The 7,820-nt window shown below is 34.9% G+C and overlaps 1 long non-coding RNA gene across 1 annotated transcript; it reads right to left on the bottom strand.

Annotated features, from left to right (window-relative positions):
* Positions 1-6,101: 6,101 nt before the first annotated feature.
* LOC141484865 (uncharacterized) lies at positions 6,102-6,554 on the bottom strand. Its single transcript, XR_012466850.1, has 2 exons — positions 6,347-6,554; positions 6,102-6,276 (listed from the first exon to the last, which is right to left on the bottom strand). It is a non-coding gene; the product is annotated as an uncharacterized lncRNA (long non-coding RNA).
* Between the last annotated feature and the right edge of the window lie 1,266 nt (positions 6,555-7,820).

Below are 7,820 nucleotides of genomic sequence, written 5' to 3'. Positions count from 1 at the left end.
TTTTCAATTTTTGTCAATTTGACATGGTACAACATCCTAAATCTTTGTTTGGTATACCAAATGCATGTTCAATTACCACTTTACTATGACTTAGTTTTCTGTTATACTCTTTCTCAGTTACACTTAAATTTTCTCTGAATTTATATGGTGTTAATAAATGTCTCAAGCATGGATAAGCACTGTCTCCTAGAAGGAAATTATCACCACATTTTTCTTCAAGAGATGATGCTAGAGATGAATTTCTAAAACTCTTGAATCATGTACTGATTCAGGAAATCCAATGAATATGTCTCTGAATCTTTTTTTATGGTCACATGCAGCTTGCATTTGTAAAGAAGTGTTTATTGAAGAAGTTTTTACACATGAAACCAAATACATTCACATAAAGAAATATTCAAAACATTATAACTTCAATAGAGAGAAAGTTATATTTCAAAAACCAAAATTTCATACATGGAAATATAGGTACATGTTTAAACATAATTTCTGAAAATTTGAAAATAATAAAGAAATATATAGGAATCTACGGAAATACATCATTTTTAGGTTAACAGGATATGAAAATATCTTTTGAATATTTCTAAAAATGTTCAACATTCTTGCTCACTTACATGAATAGAATAACATTTTTTTCTATTGAAATAGGATACAGGATCTTCAGAGGGGGTATCAATTTTGATGTGGCTGCTATCTATGACTCCCAAAACACGTGGAAACCCCATGGTCTTGAAATGTTCTAACAAACCAGAAATGAAGTATGATACTACTTCTATAATATTATGCAGTTTACTTATTGTAACATTGAACCAACATCTCGGAATCCAACAGCTTTATGTCCAATAAACCACAAAAATATCTGGATGCACTTATCAGGTGGGATAATTTCAAATCCAGTGCTACATTTAGGAAAACTTTCAGATTCTTTCAGTAGTAAGGCCAGTTGAGACACTACTTTTCTGGGCACTCTACAAAATAAATATTTTCATTATTGGCCATTCTCATTGAATATAATCTCAAATGAAACAGTGTATCTATCACTCATATAAATAAAATAAAATTTAACAAACGTTTGAGCATAACATTTTTTAAAACAATATTGATACATACCTAAAATGCTGTTTGAATTCCTCATCATTAAACAAGGCCACTGTAGTTTCACTAAATTGTTCGTTTTTTGGGCACTGTCTCAAAAGTTCCGCAGCACTTAGAAGTTGAAGAATTGGTTCATCATCGTCTGAAGATGAGGATGATGATGATGAAGACGAGGAAATACTTTTAATCATGTCCATTTTGTTATGTAGCGTATCCTTGTAGTCAGTTCAAATTTTATCTAACTAACCTCAAATCTCAAATAGCCCAAACAAACTTCCACATGAATGCGCATGAGCAACAGTTCTCAACAGTTCAGCCTCGAGAGCAAGAACGATTCGGAACGGTTCAAGACAGTTCAGGATCATTTCGCAGTCGAAACCAGAACAGACGATTCATCAGTCCGAAATTATCCTGAATGAACCAGAACGCTCTATATCAAATGCGCATGATCCTGACGGGAACTGAATTTCGAAGAACCAGAACAAACCTATTGAAACCTTAGGGAACGCGAGTTCCTTATTTGCTGTTCTACAGGAAAAGCGATATGATCCTATCTAAATAAGGTTGCTACTTTTACGTAGAGTTCAGCGTCTGGAATCTTACGGAATTTCTCTGATTATTTTTTATTGAATTTGATATTTTTTTTGGTTCCAATGATTTATTTTATTCTTTCATTAATGATAGGTATTGTTCAATTTTTAGTGATATATGTATTTCATTTATTTAAAAAATGTTCTTATTACAATTGAAAAAAAAATTATAATCGCTTAAATGAATCTTCGCTACAATGTTCATACGTGATGAATTTCACCAGTTCGAACTTCCATTGTCTACTATATAAAATGATTTGAAATCCCTGAAATAAGTAAAAAAGAATAATTAAAAAAGGATAGTAGAAAATAACAATTATATTAAGCAACACTAAGTGGGAAACATCTGTACACCGAAAACCCACTCATAAGGGACAGTATCTGAAACACGAATCCAATCACCATCAATCGACAAAAAGAGGAATCATCAAGACTCTATTAGACCGTGCTTTTGGGCTGTGTAATACAAAGGAAGGTCTCGAGAAGGAACTAGACATCATCAAAAATGATCTTCAGCGGAATGGATACTCCAAAGCGATGGTAGAAAAGACTTTGGCTAAAAGACAGCAGGAGCCTCGCAAGGAAGAGAAGCCGTCACAACCAGTGCTTGCACTTCCCTACATCAGAGGATTATCGGAGAGGATAAGAAGAATTGGTTCCAAGTACAACATCAGAACCTGTTTCAGATCCCGTAACACTATCCGTAGCAGCCTCACGAAAACCAGGCCCCCAAACGCGGACTGCGATTCCAAGAATTGCATTTACCGAATACCCTGTGAGTGCGGAAAATCCTATATTGGTGAAACTAAGAGGCCATTGAATGTTCGCATTGCCGAGCACAAGAAGCACACACAGCGAGGAGAAACCAGCAAATCAGGAATAGCAGACCATGTTTGGACCCATCAACACAACATCGAGTGGTCCCAAGCTGAGATTTTGCACAGAGAGGAACATTGGTTTAGGAGAAAATTTAAGGAAGCCGCATACATCTTGTCCAAAAACGTATTCAGCCAGGCCAGCGTAGAAATACGAAACATATGGAAACCCATCATCAAACGAAAAATGGCCAACTCCCGCCAAAACGGTCATCTCTCACGGAATCAGTGAAGCGGAAAATGGAAAGCAGAGAAAGTGAAAGTATTTCAACGACCTATAAATAGTCATCTCTCGGAGGAATCAGTTCAGTCATCACCCGTAGACGATTGTAGATACCAACAATCGAAACGTCGTGAACTAACGTGACTTGGAATCTCTACACTTTATTATTTTATTTTTTCATTCCTTTAATTTTTATTTATTCAATTATTATATTTTTACTTGTAGGTTTCTTCACTATCATTTCATTTCAGGTTTATTGTTGCTTAATATAATTGTTATTTTCAGCTATCCTTTTTTAATTATTCTTTTTTACTTGTTTTAGGGATTTCAAATCATTTCATATAGTAGACAATGGAAGTCCGAACTAGTGAAATTCATCACGAAACATTGTCAATCACCTTCAAACAAACGTTCATACGTGATGTTCCTAAATGAAAATCTCCTTGTTTGTTGTTCACTTGTTACATATTTCATATACCAATAACTATAGATTGAAATATCAATACAACTCTCTAGAAGATATGTGAGTTTTTTTTTCAGAACAGCAGCTGACTACCAGTGACATGAGAGTTCGAAACATGCGTGGCAGTTTGATAAGTTTTCCAGTTTTCTCATAATATTGTTTCCCATATCGATGGTTCTCACTCTAATACTTTCACCTATGAATTATTCCAACCACATAAATATCGTTGGTGTCGAGATCATCCAATTCAGGCCAAAAAAATTTGGTAACCATCGACCCATAGTATTCACAGTTAGTAGTGATGATGCCGCCAGCCCAAAATCCACACCAAACAGTGACTTTTTGGAATGCATTGGACGCTCTTGGATCTCATGTGGATTGATATCGTTCCAAATTTAACAATTTTGTTTGCTCACGTACCTATTCATCCAAAAATGGGCCTCATCCCTGAAGATGATTTTTCTATGAAAACTAGGGTCAATTGGTAACTGCTCCAGAGCACATTCGGCGTTCACTCGTCTTGGTCCATGGTCGGTTATCTTCAGTTCCTGGGTCTGTTGAATTTTGTACGGGTGTAAGGTATGGTCTGCCAAAAGCTGAGTTCTTGTGAGCGACGCGAACTCCACTGCTTCGGATTCTCCTTCACACTCTCACAGACATCTGCAGATCTTGCGTTTCGTCAATGTACGAGTGTTGGTCGATGGTTTACTCAACCAGTGAACTCAAATCTGTCCACCATATTGCGAAGAATCCTCTCGGTAGGACGATTATGGAGACCATTAAACGGGCGGAGCGCGCGGTACGTTCCCCGACCAGAACACCATTTTTGATATTTTTTTTATTATTTGCTCATATTGTTAAATGCTATATCCGTCCATGGTGATTTGGCAAAACAATGATTTGAAGGGTGATTACAGTCATCACACGAAGACGATTGTGGATACTAACAATCGAAACGTCGTGAAGTAACTGGGCTTGAACTCTTTCAATTTTTTAAGTTTAATTTCTTATTTCGTTTTATTTGTTCAATTTTCAGTTGTTGCTTTTGTTTATTTCATTGTAATTCCAGTTCAGGGTTTTTTGCTTAAGATATTTGTTATTTTCAGCTATTTTTTCCAATTTTATTGATTCTTCCAGGGATTTCAAATCATTTCATATCAAATTAGACAGTGGAAGTCTGAACTAATGAAATGTACTGCGACACATTCAGCAGATCCGTACTCTCACCATCTGACCTGAAACACCACTCACCATACAAACTAATCGGCTTCGTTAAGAAGCTGGGTTTATTTGGTCGAGTGTGAATAGGTGTGAGCCACAATAAACCCTTATGGGTTGCGGTGGAGGGTCGAATAAACCCACTCACTTTAGACCAACCTACCGCGAAACATTGTCAACTACTTTCAAACTAATGAAAGGAGTATTTGTGCCTAGCTGGAATGGCTAGTTTTCGATTTGCGGATGCCAGACTGCAGGCCAGTTCTTGATTTTACATAGAAATTGATTTTATAAGCGCTGAAAAGCGTTACCAAACTGAAAGCTCAACACTTGTTACTTTAGACCTTAGTTATACTGGATCAGGACACTTTAAGCACACCAATAATGAATATACCTAGTCTAAAAAACTAGAAAACACGCTTTGAAGAACACCGGACTGAAAAGTTGAAAATATTTTTTTTTAAACTCAGAACAATAACGAACGAAAAATACTAGTACTATTGTGAAAAAAATGACGGGCGCTTGATATACAAAAAATATGGCACAAAGTGCCCACGCTATTTTCACAGTGATACTAGTATTTTTCGTTCGTTATTGTCTTAAGCTTACTTGAAAAAAAAAATAACTTTTCAGTTCGATGTTCTTTGAAAGCGTGTTTTGTAGTTTCTTAAAGTATATTTACTTGTTACGGTTTTATTTTATTTTTTCTAGATATTAAGAATTTTGTACTAAAAAGGAAGGAAAGAAGGAGAAAATAAATAAAGGAATCGGATTGTCAACAAATCTATATTATATGTGGTCATGCCCTTACAGATAATCATTATTAATAAATATCATTTTTTTATTTCAATTCTTCTCAAACTTTCCTACTCTCACTATCTCTGGCAGTAGACTTGGTCTCTTTAGTCACTTAGATCATTAGAAATGTAGCAGTTATTACAAAATAAATAAAATTTCAAAACATAACCTATACTTGTCATCCATTCAGATTGATTTATGTCTGTATTGAAATTCTTCTCTATGATTGAAATTTCGTCTACATTTAGTACCACTGATTTGGAAAAAAGGTAACTAGAACTTGCACAGATGTGAAGGAAAAAAAAAACTGGAAAAAAATTGAAGTCCTTCATTTTGATGGTGATATTCAATTTACGCATTTTGCGGATTTATTCTGGAAATCTCGTTCAAAACCACCAGATTATTGATGAGTTGGGTAATCTTAACCACCTTCACTCATTTGTGGATATATTTTCTGGAGTACTGAACATTCCAACCTTATTCGACGTAAGTTCTACGTAATCACGTTCGAGGCCACACAACATCTAGGGTATGTTACCCTATTTGAACATTCACTACAATAGAATGTCATCAGTACTGAATGTATTTATTGTTTTCAGGCCTGTTTCCTTCTTTTATTATCCTTGATTTGTTCTGCTTTATATATCAAGAAGTAGAGTAGTGGAGTATAGTGCTAAACCTGGCTTCTCATTTCTTGCTGCTTAATAGTAGGGATTTGGAAGCTGTCATAAGGCTTCACTGGTTGAGGGATTTACTTCTGCTTCAATTGAACGAGTGATATTTAAACACCTCAACTCTTAGGATACTCTCATGAAGTAGATCAGGACTTGAAGGACTCACCGACGAAACAGATAAGCCTTTTTTTAACTGTGCTTTATTTCTATCATTTTATTGCTCAGCATGGTCGTTTTCACTGATTGTGCATGAATTACTACACAAATTGTTTTGTTTTCTTTCTTTATAGTTGTACAGTTATCAAGTTGTGCTAGACCATTAGTTCAGTCACATCCTCATTTCCTGTACAGAAAAAGCATATAAATAACAACTTTAAAATAACCTAATAGTGGGTCGAAATTGAACAACTTACCTCTAGCGCTAACAGTGTACACTTTCAGTATATATACTAAAAGGTTAAGGAATTTAGCGCATGTAACTAGTACATTTATGACGAATAATTGCCTCAAGAACATAATATTACCATACAATTTACAAGATTGCATTTTTGCATCTATTGCAATATTTACATGAAGATCGACCTTTGACCCCTGTTTACACCATAGCCCCTCTTTTCCTTTCTTTTCTTGTCACTTCTCTCACTCTTTTCCTTACTGAAATCAGGCTAGCCATCATTTATAATTGCGATTTCCCCAACGGTCAAACGTCTTTCATCGACGGACTCTTGTTTTGAGATATTTATCCAGCTCCGGTTCCACAACATTGTCACCCTGTCAATTGTCAACGACAAGCAATTAAGATTTATTTGATTTCATTGAGGATTATCAAACTTGATAGGTTGTTTAATTTAATAATATAGTTGGTATTTATTTATTTTTTTGTTCGATAAAGAACCCTACCCGTCTCCACTGATCAAGGGTATGTTCAGAAAGGATTGAATATTTTGCTGCTAACGGCCAACCAAGCATCGTAAAGCGTTGTATTCCTTGGTTCCGTAGGTCGGCAGTTGCATACTTTTCATTTTTTAGTTTCGTATGCTATAAAAGGGTGTTTTTTTTAGTATTTTTAAACTCTATTCATTTTATCTAAACTTTGGGATCAATCAGCCGTATATTGTTTAGAAAAATGACCATTAATATTTTCCGATTCCGGAGAGGGAGCTTGAAAATCATCTACCAAACCCAAGGCAGCAGGCGCGCAAGGGAGGGTTACAAATAAGGCAAGCAGGCACTTTTTTCAAGTGAAGAAATACATGTGAAGTGAGTTCGAATTATATCAAGGAGATTACGAACAGCGCCATCTGCAAACAGACAAACATACAAACATGTGTACATACAGGTGAACCTACTTTTACTTACCTACAGTTTACTTGAGAGTTTAATAGGGTTTTGTAACCCTAACCTTGATATGAATTAATGAATTGAAATAACAAATAGATAATATTGAATTTAAAATGTAACTGTAAAAAAATCAGTGTTCAAAGTTCGGAATGCACTTTACAATTCCAATTTCGTCGATTTTTTTTTGGTTTTTTGAATATCCTCGTTTTTTTCAATTCATTCTATTTCTTTGTTTTTTATTTTTTCTGTTTTGCCTTTTTTTCCTGGCAGAACTCAAATGTTGGAACTTATCCAGATGGATGATTCTCAAAAATTTCTATTTGAATCACCACGGTGTGTTCTTAGATGAAGCCATTTAAAATTATTCCGAATTGAGTTCGGGAAAAAATCTCACATACGAATAGTATTAGGTAACAAAATTTCACACTTGAAATAATAGCCTTAGAGATTAGGATACATCTGAAAAAAGTGTTTTAGACAAATTCAAATCAAACGGATGATAATAATAATATACTTTATTGTCATTAAGAATAAATCTTGTAGACA

Source organism: Leptinotarsa decemlineata, unplaced genomic scaffold, assembly GCF_025532065.1.
Source record: "Leptinotarsa decemlineata unplaced genomic scaffold, Ldec_3_MD MMD2_tig00026294_RagTag_RagTag, whole genome shotgun sequence".
NCBI classification, from domain to species: Eukaryota; Metazoa; Arthropoda; class Insecta; order Coleoptera; family Chrysomelidae; genus Leptinotarsa; species Leptinotarsa decemlineata.
The sequence above is the reverse complement of the archived record's forward strand: the minus strand, read 5'-3'. Positions and strand labels throughout refer to the sequence as shown.